This window comes from Callospermophilus lateralis, chromosome X (assembly GCF_048772815.1).
Source record: "Callospermophilus lateralis isolate mCalLat2 chromosome X, mCalLat2.hap1, whole genome shotgun sequence".
NCBI classification, from domain to species: Eukaryota; Metazoa; Chordata; class Mammalia; order Rodentia; family Sciuridae; genus Callospermophilus; species Callospermophilus lateralis.
In genome coordinates this window covers 119530316-119543023 of record NC_135325.1, presented here as the reverse complement: position 1 = coordinate 119543023, position 12708 = coordinate 119530316, and the positions used below count along the sequence as shown (strand labels likewise).

The following is a 12708-nucleotide window of genomic DNA, read 5'->3' as shown; positions in this document are numbered from 1 at the left end:
TGTTCAAAATCTTTGCATGTTTGCAAATATAACTTGTGTTCTCAAATATAAGTAAATGACAGTTTCAATCATAGCACTTTGTGCAAATTTCTTAATTTCTGTATTTTAACAGTGAGTTTGCATGAAGAATGGTCAAAAAGAGGCTGCGTATCAAAATCACTTCATCTTACTCATTATAGTTTTATTTTTTAAATGTGCAAAATGTTATTTCATAGTCACTGGGTCCTTGATATTCTGAAAAAGGGAATGAAACAAAATATTGGAGGTAAAGGCACTGAATGAAACTCCTTTTGAAATGGAGAAAATTAAGAAAAAATAAAGTGAAAATTAAATACTAATAAAGAAAATGAAAATAAAAATAAAAGTTAAGAAAAATTCAAATAAAATGAAGAAAAATAAATTAAAACAAAAGTTTCAATCCCTTTAGAATCTTATAGCAAGTTATTTGGAATTTTTAATGAGTAAGGTTTTTATTTGGGTTGTCAAGTAAGCACTGTTTTAGTGCTTTGATGTTTCTTGCTGCTGGTCAAAATCATTTATTAATTTTTTAATATGAACCAGCTTGTTGTAAAGATATACACATCTACATTTTTCTGCAGCAAAATTAGGGTTAAGCTGTCTCATCTGCTGATATTCTAGTGAGATTCTTTGATTTATATCGTGATACTCTTTTGAGTTTGGAGATACCAGCTTCCTTTCTGATTCTAAGCTAATAAAAGCTTTAGATAAGTTCAGCATCTTGGCATACAATGTCTGATATTCATCATAATCTACTCTAAATTCCTGTTCATAATGCCAACGTTGCTCTGGAGAAACTATAGTGTGATATTTAGTCAAATAATCCTCAAGTCCAGATGCTGAATAGGTATTCTCAGAGGTAGAACATTCTTTTTGAAATGCTTTGCTAGAATTTGAGTTTGTAACTTTATCTTGGTCTTTAGAATTTGTCTTCTTCTCTGTCATGTCAGTATTACAACTTTGTTTTTTTGCTTTATGTTTAAACTTCTCATCAGATACCAATTTTTTTTTCTCCTCCAGCTTTGGATGCATTTGACTTGAGATAGAAGCTAAGTTTTCCAAAGAAGTATGCTCTTTAGGTTGGCTTGGAAAGATAATAGTGTCTTGACTGACACTGCCCATATATGGATCTTGAGTTCCACATCTTTTTGGATTGCTACAGGAATTACTGTTGGAATTTACAGGCAAAGAAGGATTTGAAATGGATGGGTAGGTTGTAGAAAATGCTGGGCAGCTCTGTTTGGCTGGAGTTACAGAGGATGGTAGGCAAACTGCAGATTTTTCCTGGTTATTGGTCAAGTAGTTATTTGATCTTGGCTGTGCTGAAGTTGTCAGGTGAGATATTCTAGGCCCTCTTTTCATTAAATAATCAGTACCACCCAACTTTAAAAGCTTAGTTTGAGAAGATGATGTGCCATCTTTAATAGAATCTATAGAAGATTCTGGGTGATGGGTGTCAGTGGCATTCTGAAATGAATCCATTTTTATGGAAAGTACCAAATCCAATGATTGCTTATCTAGTTCACTATATCCAGGCCAATCTCTCTGGATCTCTCTATAAATGCAATTCTTTAAGGAATATGAAAAATTCTGGGTATTTAAGTCAGCTACCTGGTAAAGAATTTTTCCAAGGGAATTCTTGTCACTTTTTTTAATGCCATCTTTCTGCAGTCTAATAAGCAGCTCGGATTTCTTGTAGTCCTTCAGTGCCAATAAGTGAATTACCCTTTCCCTATATGGCCGCATTTGGACACTATTAGCAATCCGTGACTTTCGAATTGTGTATGCAGGGTTAATGGGGGCTGTTCTTTTCCTCTCAGGTGCTGGATCTGGAAAAACCTGTGGTGCTTTTCGAATTGGCACTCTTTTCCCTATTTGTGGTTTCCTAATAATTTTCCATTTGTTGCAGGATTGATCTTCTGCCTGGGCCTCTCCTACTGGCATCATCTGAATAGAGCTGTTTATTGTACTCACTGACATTTCATCTGCTATAGTTTGTGCACAACTGAGCTGTAAGGGACTACAGATTGAAATAGTTTGTTGGGGATGATCAATTATGCCTTGATTATTGTCATTACTTACATTAGACAACTGTAAGTTATAGTTGGGCACATCAGTATGTGAATTTGTGGGGAGATTGTTGATAAGCCTTTGAAAATCTTGTATTTGAGGAGAAACTTGAGGAGGTTGAATATTCTGAAGTTTCGGATGGGAGTAACTTGCCTGGAAGACTGGCCCGGTGAATCCCACAGGCAGGCAGATGACATTATCTTGTCCTAGCTTTAAGCTTTCTGCTTCCTCCATAGACACACATCTTTCCTGGTGTCCTGCTGCCTCAACTTCTCTGCCTCCAAAGGCTGCCAAATAATCATAACTGAAAAGATCAAATTTCAATCAGTAAAGTATTTAAGAAAACAGTTACTCTTACTGGCAAGAATTATTTCTTATTTACCATTGTTTGTAAAACTCTAATCATAAAGGATTTGTCCCAATGGAACAAAGCAGAAAAGTACCTGATTGAGAAAGAATTTGGAGAGGAAAGTTGGTTGTAAAAGTCTAATTTACTTTTGTTCCACTTTTTTGGGTTCTTTTCAGGATAACGCAAACAAGAAAGTGCTAAATCTGAATTCAGTGTATAAAGCCATCTTTTTCTAGTGAATTCAATATCAAGTAAGCATACTAAGTATGAGGATCAAAAGGATCCACAGGCTATTGGAGACTGGAAGACTTGGCTTCCATGTGACATGAAGCCTTCCTTACATATTCTCTGACATGAGAATCAACTCATATCATTACTGAGTTGGGGTCTTGACCTATTTGATAGCTAAATGTGTTATTTAGATTAATAATAAGTAAAAAAAACCCACATATTTTAGAGATGCCGACTACTCTTTCACAACCTTTTAACCATTACTAATAAGTGGAAGTGATTTTCACTTCATTAGGTTGTCACTTACACCCATTATTCTGCTTCTTTGCACCCCTCCTCCAGAGAATCCTCAGAAAACTTATCCAGGTGCTTAAGTGTTTTGCCCATGTTGATAGAAACACTCTAGCTAGGCATTTTAGAGGTGTACAATTTAGTCCATGAATGTACACAAATTACTGGGAATCAGTTTAATCAGTTTCACCTCAAAAATAGGCACAACTCCCTCCTTCCCCCAAACTCCTAGTCTAATCTTTAGATTTCCCTAGGTATCTAAGGAATCGCCTTCTACGTAGCCACACACCTAACCCTCCAATATACTTCTCATTAATTTCTCTCAAATATCTCTAATATTTAGTTAGCCACCAATTTTTCTATTCATACAATAGATAGTCAATCTCAAGTACATTTATGTCTGCAATCTTTGGGAGAATAACTAAAATAGTTCTTGAGAAATCCTATTTCCACTAAACCTAACAACAAAATACATTTTGGCAAGAGACTGCAAAGAGAGGCATATTGAGACAAAAAAGTACAAAATTGTATTGACAGATATAAAAAAAAGACTTGAAAACATAAAAAAATATTTCAGTATCTCTGAGAAGAAAACTGAGTAGTGTATGGATGTCACATATTTCCAAATGAATACATACATGTAATATGATTGCAATAAAAACTTCATTGGGATTTTCCTTTGCATCTGCAAAACTATTCTAAAATTCAACTGTAAGAAGGACTAACAGAATTTTGCAAAGGATAGTAACAATATGGAGCCTCTCTATTGGGTAATATAATATAAAACTATAATATTTAACATAATAAGGAACTAGTAGAAGAAGAGATAGAAAATGGATGCAAGTGAACAGATAATTTGAGACACAAAGCCCAGAAAGAAAGTAGATGATAAACAGGACCATCAATAATCATTGAAGAAAACTACCTTATATTAGACAAAGGTGCCAAAAGCATGCTCTGGAGAAAGGATAGTATCTTCAACAAATGGTGCTGGGAAAACTGGAAATCCATATGCAATAAAATGAAATTTAATCCCTTTCTCTCACCATGCACAAAAGTTAACTCAAACTGGATCAAGGATCTAGGAATTAAACCAGAGACTCTGCATCTAATAGAAGGAAAAGTTGGCCCTAATAGTCATCATGTGGGATTAGGCCCCAACTTCTTTAATAAGACTCCTATAGCACAAGAATTAAAACCAAGAATCAACAAATGGGTTGGATTCAAACTAAAAGGTTTTTCTCAGCAAAAAAATAATCTGTGAGGTGAACAGGGAGCCTACATCCTGGGAGCAAATTTTTACCCCTCACACATTAGATAGAGCTCTAATCTCTAGGTTATATAAAGAACTCAACAAGATAAGCACCAAAAAAATAATCCAATCAATAAATGGGCCAAGGACCTGAACAGACACTTCTCATAAGAGGATATATAATCTATCAACAAATATATGAAAAAATGCTCATCATCTCTAGCAATCAGAGAAATTGAAATCAAAACTACTCTAAGATACAATCTCACCCCAGTAAGAATGGCAGCTATTATGAAAACAAACAACAAGTGTTGGCAAGGATGCAGGGGAAAAACGTACACTCATACATTGCTGTTGGGACTGCAAATTAGTGCAGCCAATATGGAAAGCACTATGGAGATTCCTTGGAAAGGTGGGAATGGAACCACCATTTGACCTGGCTATTCCTCTTCTCAGACTATACCCAAAGGACCTAAAAAAATGCATACTACAGGAACACAGCCACATCAATGTTTATAGCAGCATAATTCACAATAGCTAAACTGTGGAGCCAAACTAGATGTCCTTCAGTGGATGAATGGATAAAAAATTGTGGCATTTATACATAATGGAATATTACACAGCATTAAAAAATAATGAGATCATGGCATTTGCAGGAAAATGGATGGCATTGGAGAAGATGATGTCAAGTGAAGTTAGCCAATCCCTAAAAAACAAATTCCGAATGTCTTCTCTGATATAAGGGGGGTGACTCAAAATGCGGTTGGGAGGGAGAACAAGGGAGGAAGATTACCTCTAGATAGGGAATAGGGTTGGGAGGGAAAGGGAGGGAGAAGGGGAATAGCATGGATAGCGGAAGGAGATGGTCATCATTATACAAAATACATGTATGAAGATGTGAATTTGGTGTCAACATACCTTATATACAAACAGAGATTTGATAAATTGTGGTAAAGGTATATTAAGAATTGCAATGCCAAAAAAATAAATGCAATTCAATCCTCTATTATGATGTATGTAATAAATAATAAAAAAATAAATTAAAAAAAAAGAAAAAAGAAAGGGTAGATCCTTAAATGAACTTTACTTAAAACAAGTTGTCATCATTTTAGCAAAAATATCAAATTAGAATCTCCCTTCATAGAATATTATGAAATGAATTCCAGATGTATCAAACAACTGAAGACAAAAAGTTAAACATAAGACAATAAAATATCTGAAACTTAAGTGCAATGGCAGTATTTACATAGGAAAACATGAATATACTTTAACACATAAAAATGATTATCATATAATGAACACAAATTTCATCCCATTAAGCCTCAATATTGGTATCAAAGTAAGAAAAACTTGAGAAATAGTATGAGATTTCTCTTCAGAAGACATGGTATAGTACCACAAATAATGAATACTGCTAAAATGTTATTGTTTTGCATGATCCTTAAGTAAAAGCTAATTGATCATATACTTGAATATTATTCTTTTCAATTACATTTATGGCAATAATAAATTGTACTATAACAAAATATATAAAATTGAAAATCTCTTCTAAGTGGTGTAGTTTGGCACATTGTTGCTAACATAAACAAATGTTTATTTCAGAAGTTACGATATTGGATAAGAATAACAAATAAAATGCCTGCACCATCCATGTTCTTTAAAGATCATTAAACAATTGTTTCTCCTTTTTGACAAGACATTTGTAGGTGTACCTAGACTTCCAGCAAATGTTGTAGTAGTTAAAATGAGAAAAGTTTATTAATCAATCCTACTTAAAGTTCTACATTAATTTTCTTATTTTATAATGCTTCAGAACCTGCCTTTTGTAGGGTGTGGTAGCACATGCCTGTAATCCCAGTGGCTTGGGAGGCTGAGGAGGGAGAATTAAAAGTTCAAAGCCAGACTCAGCAACTTAGTGAGGCCCTAAGTAACTCAGTGATTCCCTGTCTCAAAAAAGGAAATTAAAAAAAAAAGGGTTGGGAATAAGACTCAGTGATTAAGCACCTGGGGTTTAATTTCTGATACCAAAATAGGTAAAAACTGCCTTTGATCAACATTGTAGACACTGTACACAATCTAATGATATCCTCTGTGAGAGAATAGGAGACATTTATGCCAGTTATCTTGAATTTCCCTGATATTCACTCTATAGTCATTTTCCTGATTTTGTAGTAAAACAAAGTAGAAAACAAACCTAGTTTGAATCATTCTTACACTTATCAAAGCTCTTAAGGTTGAGCCTAGTATAAGACTACATCTACCAATCATTACCTATCCATTGTTCTTGATCATCATCCAGTATATGAGCTCCCTGGAGCTCCTCTCTCTTCGATGCGTGTTTTCACACTGCGCTGAACCTCCTTTGCTATGAGACCATATACATTCTCACACTTCTAGAATTCTGACGTCATAATCACCAATCTCTAACATTCTCTAACTCCTTATATAAAATGAAACTCCACTTTCTCCCTGGGTGCTTCTTTACTATAGCTCTCTTGAAAGAATCCACATATTTTTTCAGAATTCTTATAGCACAAGATTGATTTCTTAGTCTATTCAGGTTGCTATAAAATTATTACAGACTAGGTAGTTTATAAACAACAGAAATTTATTTCTCACAGTTTATTTTTGTTGTAGATAGACAAAACACTTTTATTTACTATTGTTAGATGGTGCTGAGGATTGAACCTTTTGCCTCATATGTGCTAGGCAAGCACTGAACTACAACCCCAGCCCTATGTCTCACAGTTTTGAGGCTGGGGATACAAGTTGCCTGAAGATTCACCATCTGGTGAGGGCCTGCTTTTTTGGTTCATAGACGTTCCTTCTTACTATGTCCTCAAATAGCAGAAGAGGTGAGGTTTTTCTCTGGGGTCTCTTTTATAAGGACAGTAATCCCATCCATGAGGTTTCATCCTCATGACCTGATCATTTATCAAATGCCTCACCCCTACCATCACTTTGGAGGTGAGGATTTCAACATGTGAATTTTAGAGAGACATATTAGACCATAGTCATTTCACTCCTACCTCCCCCCAAATTCATGTCCTTCTTACATAAAAATATACTTACTTCATCTCAATAGCCCCAAAATTTTTAATAAATTTCAGCACCAACTAACAGGTTTAAAGTTCAGAGTCTCATATAAATATCCTCTAAATCAGATAAGGGTGAGATTCAATGTACAATTTATTCTGAGGCAAATTACTCTCCAACTGTGAGCCTGTGAAATACAATATTTTATGTGCTTATGAAATGCAATGAATCCAAAAGGTAGAAATAGGAAAGAATAAAGGAGTAACTGGTCTCAAGCAAGTCCAAAATCCAACATACAACAGGCAAGAGGACATTAAAATGTGTTGCTGAGGAAGAATAACATTTGGCTTGATGTTATGACCTCTAACCCACTGAAAATGCCATACAAAATTTCAGACTTACTACGGCAGACATCCCCACCTTCTGGACACACTGGGATGTCACCTGCACAGTTTTGCCACACAGAAGCTTATCCCCCAAGGCTTGTAAATCCCTGACCATGGAAGCTCTGTGCCTGTGTACTATCTTTGAGGTGGTTCTCTGGTGACTCCACCTTCACAGCAGCTAAGTGCTTTAGTAACATGCCTTAGGCTCCCCTGAGCTTAAACCACATGCTTGTGGTTCTACCAATATAGGGTTCCTGTTTCTATTGCCACACTGAGCATTTGTGTTCTCCACAACCCAGTTATGCCAGGACAGTGGGGTAGTTTGCAGGTAGGCTAAAGATAATGCCTGGAGACAGCATGGAAGATGGCTTATTGATGAAAGTTTCCAAGAAATCATTGATTGCTACGAGAAGAGTTTAGTGGCCACAGGCTAATCAATATTCCCTATATCCCTCATGCTGCTTCTCCAAGCAGTACCTTCTCTCCCTTATAGTGTTTTGTCCAGTGGCAGCCTGCTGGATGAGTGACACATATAATTTGTAGAGTGCCCTCAGTTGTGAACTGGTCCCCATCCAGAGAGGGGTTTTATATGTCAGGCTGTAGAAGCAGTGACATCTCAGCATTAGCTTTCTTGGTTTGTTCTATGACCAACATCTCAAGGAACAGCTATGCTGGAGCACATGCAAGAAAGCAGATTTCTACACATAACACTAACTTGCCCTAGTTCCCAGGGTCCATAAGAGAAAGCTAGTTGTCTTTTAAGATAATACGTATCTGGATTTTCCAGCCCACCCTTGCGTTCCTTGTTCCCTTAACATGACTAGGTTTAGAGGAACAGAAAGGGGGCATTCAAGGGCATGGTGTTTGACTGTCCTCTTTTCTTTAGGGATGAGACAGCATTGCACTAATAAGGGTTCTCTGTCACGGCCCTTTGCTCACTGGAGCTCTTGCATTCTGGGCTTGTGATGGGAGGGCAGCCCTGACTATTTATGAATTTTTTTTCTGGTTCATTATTCCATTTTCTTGGACAACACTTCCTTATCAGATGATAATTTGAATACATCCTTCATATTTTGTCCCAAAGAGGCTCTCACTATTTTCCTTATGGACAGACTGAGAATGTCACAATATTTAATATTTGCTTCTCTTTTGTTTGAAAATTCCAACTTTATGTCATTTTTCTCTTCTTGCATTTTAATATGAGTAGTCAAGAGAAACCAAGCCACAACTTCAATTCTTCACTTGGATATTTCTTGAGCCAAATACTCAGTTTCACTACCCACAATTCTGCAAGTTATTTGATACTTTTAAATGAAGATTATCTTTCTTCCATTACCTAATAGCATATTTCTCCTGTCCATATGAGATCTCATAAGAATGTTCTTTACCATATATATCTTTATCAAAATTCTATTCACAATTGTTAGGTATCTCTAAGAATATTGAGTCTATCTCCATCATTCTCCTCTTTTCTGTTTGAGCTTTCATAAGAATTACACTTGATTCTGTTCACAGCAATTTTATCAGCTTTTTCTGTAATGAAGCTTCTCAAAACTCTTCCAGCCTCTACCTAGTATCCACTTCCAAAGCTACTTCTGCATGTTTAGATATTTGTTACACTAGTAAATCCACTTATTAGTACCAATTTTCTTAGTTTATTTAGCTAATATAACTAAATATGATAGGATGGGTAATATATTAACAACAGACATTTATTTCTCACAGTTCTAGAAACTGAACTATCTAAGATATGGGTGCAAGCATTTAGTATCTGGCCAGAGCCTGCTTTCTGTATTGTAGATGACACATTTTTCCTGTCTCCTCACATGGTAGAAGGAACAAGAAATCTATCTGGGGTCTCCTTTATAAAAGTACTAATCCCAAAGCCCAACTTCATAATACTTCCCAACTCCTAAAGACTCTACCTCCTAACATCATCACCTTGAGGGTTAAATATCAAATTTATTAATTCAGTGGAGAAGAATGCAAAGATTCAGACCACAGTAGCTGGAAAGTGAGAATATTTTCTTTCTTGCTTTCTGGTACTATCAAAAGAAGATCTAATTCTTCCTTAATTCATAAATAATCTGGTTATAACCTTTATACCATGAAGCTCCTAATATCATGTACTCTGTGAGGTCAGTCTCAAATATTTTTCCTCAGGTCTGTAGTTTCCTACTTTTCAACCTTTATTTGATCACTAAATACACCACTTTAATTCTTGCCTCAAAGTCCTTTTAATATGGTAGTCCCACTCTGGTTATTCTCCTTTCTCAATCTGCTTCTTCTACCACACACAATTTTGTCTATCAAGCCCCCTACTCATACTCTTAATTCCAGCTTACAGATCTTTATCAAAGCCTCTATTTGACAGGGACTCATCAAGAAAGAAAAGGCATATCCAAATTAGGGCAAATGTTAGCTTTGTGTCACTGACCAAAATAACTGACAAAAACAACTTAAGGAGGAAAAGTTTATATTGGGCTCACAGTTTCATTGGTTCAGTCGAAAGTTGAATGATTCCATTGTTCTGGACCCTTGGAAAGATGGATCATCATGCCAGAAAACCACTGCAGTGGAATGAATGGTGCTCAATTCATGGTAGCTAGAAGGCAGAGAGACAGGAAAAAGTATCCAGGAGACAAGATTTGATCTACAACAGGACACACCCTGAAGACCTACTTCCTTCAGCTATGTACCTCCTGCCTAAATTATCACAGAGTCCAAATTATTAATCTATGAAATGGATAACTCATTGATTTGGTTACAGCTTTCATAATCTAATCACTTAGCACTATAGATTCCTGCATTAACACAAAAGGGTTTTTGTGAGGGGGAGGGGTGTTTTAGTCAACTTTTTCACTGCTGTGACTAAAAGACCCAATCAGCACAACTGTAGAGGAGGAAGAGTTTATTTGACAGCTCAGGGTTTCAGAGGTCTCAGACCATAGATAGCTGGCTCCATTCCTGAGGGCTCCAGTTGAGACAGGAACAACACAGAAGAGTGTGGCAGAGAGAAGTAGTTTACATGGTGATCAGGAAGCAGAGAGAGAGGTCTCCACTTTCAGGATCCAAATATATACCCAAAGGCATGCTTTAATTCCTACGGCCTCCAGCCACACCCCACCACTTCAGTTACCACTCACTTAATCTCTATCAGGGGATTAACTCACTGATTGGATTATGACTCTCACAACCCATTAATTTCTCCTCTGAACCTTTTAAAATTGTCTCACATGTGAGCTTCAGGGGAAACCTCACATCCAAACCATAACAGCGGGGATATATCACATCCAAATCATAACAGACAGCTTAACCAAGAGAATATTTTAAACATATGGGCACATTTTAGGAACACTACAAGGGGCATTGAAATAAACTGAGGCTAGTTAGGCAGAGAGACAGCTCTAGGCCAGGAGATGAGAAAGATAAAGTCTTGTAGAGACAAAGTAGTAGTAGTAGTGAAGTATAGTAACAAAAGGACAAGAAATAACAAGAAAAAAAGCCCAATAGACATGAAAGGAATAAATAGAAGGTGTGTGTGCATGTGCATGTGTGTGTAAGTGTGTGTGTGTGTGTGTGTGTGTGTGTGTAAAACATTTATTGCTCTTTATAGATCAGCTTCCTATATAAAGAGCAAATTTTCATTGATATTCCAGAATGAGTTAGATTTTCACGTTAAACACCCTTGTAGTTTTCTGTATTAATTTAATTTAATTACCATATCCCTTTAGTAACAATTCCTTTCCTTGTCATATAGAGGATCAAAGCAATAAAACATGATCTGTATATATCTTGTAATATACATACCAATGTTGTAGTTAACAAGCACAAAACTGTGACAATGTTCATATTTCTTTGGATACATATATGCTAGTAATCTTGGAAAGAGTGTCCCATAGCAATGTAGAATATGGTAACATTGTTAAGGATTTGACAGACAATATTTCCACTAATATTTTAAAAGACAAAATTGCATGTATTACACTTATGCTTCTGGTCCATGCTTCTTTACATGCATTTTATAAATAAGTGTTATGATTTAGATCTTTAATCCCCAAATGCTTGTATTAGGCAATGTAAGAATGTTCTAAGGTGAAAAGACTAGATTATGGAGGCTATAATTTCATCAATGGACTACTAATTTGAACAGATTACTTGGTTGTAACTGCAGGGCTGTCTAGAAGTAGGTCAATGTGGGTATTACATGGGCTATACCTGTTCATGGACCTTCCCTCTCTCTCTGCTTCCCAGCTGACATAAACAGACAAGTTTTCTTCTGCCACACCCTTCTGTCATGATATTCTGCCTGATCTTAAACCCAGAGCAATGGAGTTAGCCAACCATGAACTGAGAACTCTGAAACCTTGGGGTCAAAATAAACCTTTCATCCTCTATGTTGTTCTGTCAGGTACTTTGGTGACACCAACAAAATGTTGACTGAAACAAAGAGCCCAGTTGTTTAAGTGACTTTGTAATATTTCATTTTTTTTTCATTTCAGAATTTCACAACCTGTAGAATAATATGTTCCCCATATTCACATTTATTTTTCTCAAGTTGTTCAAAGTCATCTGAATTATTTCTTTGATCTTTTTCTCTGAGAACAATGAAACAGAATGTGAATTCAAACTGGTGACTGGAAATTCCCCTATTTTAAAACAACACATACAGGATGATTACTTTAGTAATTACTTTGTATAAGAAGCATTTCAAATAAAGATGCTGTTCCCCACATCCTTCCTCCCTGAATTTTCTACTTAGTACTGCAGTACTTGCTCCTTCCAAAAGGTATGTTATAACTTGCTTTCTGCTTGGCTAGAGAACAGGAAAAATTGTCAAATTTCAAGAACCTAAAAATAGTAGACAATACCTTGTCTTCTGATTGATATACTCAAAAATGGTGGTCATTTAACTTTTTGTTTCTGTGTGAATAGTCTTTCTTTCCACATAGAAAAGAAAATAGTATTGTCTTTTCTATGTGGAAAGAAAGACTATTATGTTTTTTCTATTGTCTCTCAATGTTATCTCACATTATGAAATAATATAAGTTAATTAATTTCCCACATTAATCTTC

The 12708-nt window shown here is 35.9% G+C and overlaps 1 pseudogene; it reads right to left on the bottom strand.

The window, feature by feature from the left end:
* Window positions 1–204: 204 nt before the first annotated feature.
* LOC143638706 (RNA polymerase II elongation factor ELL2 pseudogene) lies at window positions 205–6622 on the bottom strand (annotated as a pseudogene).
* Window positions 6623–12708: the final 6086 nt, after the last annotated feature.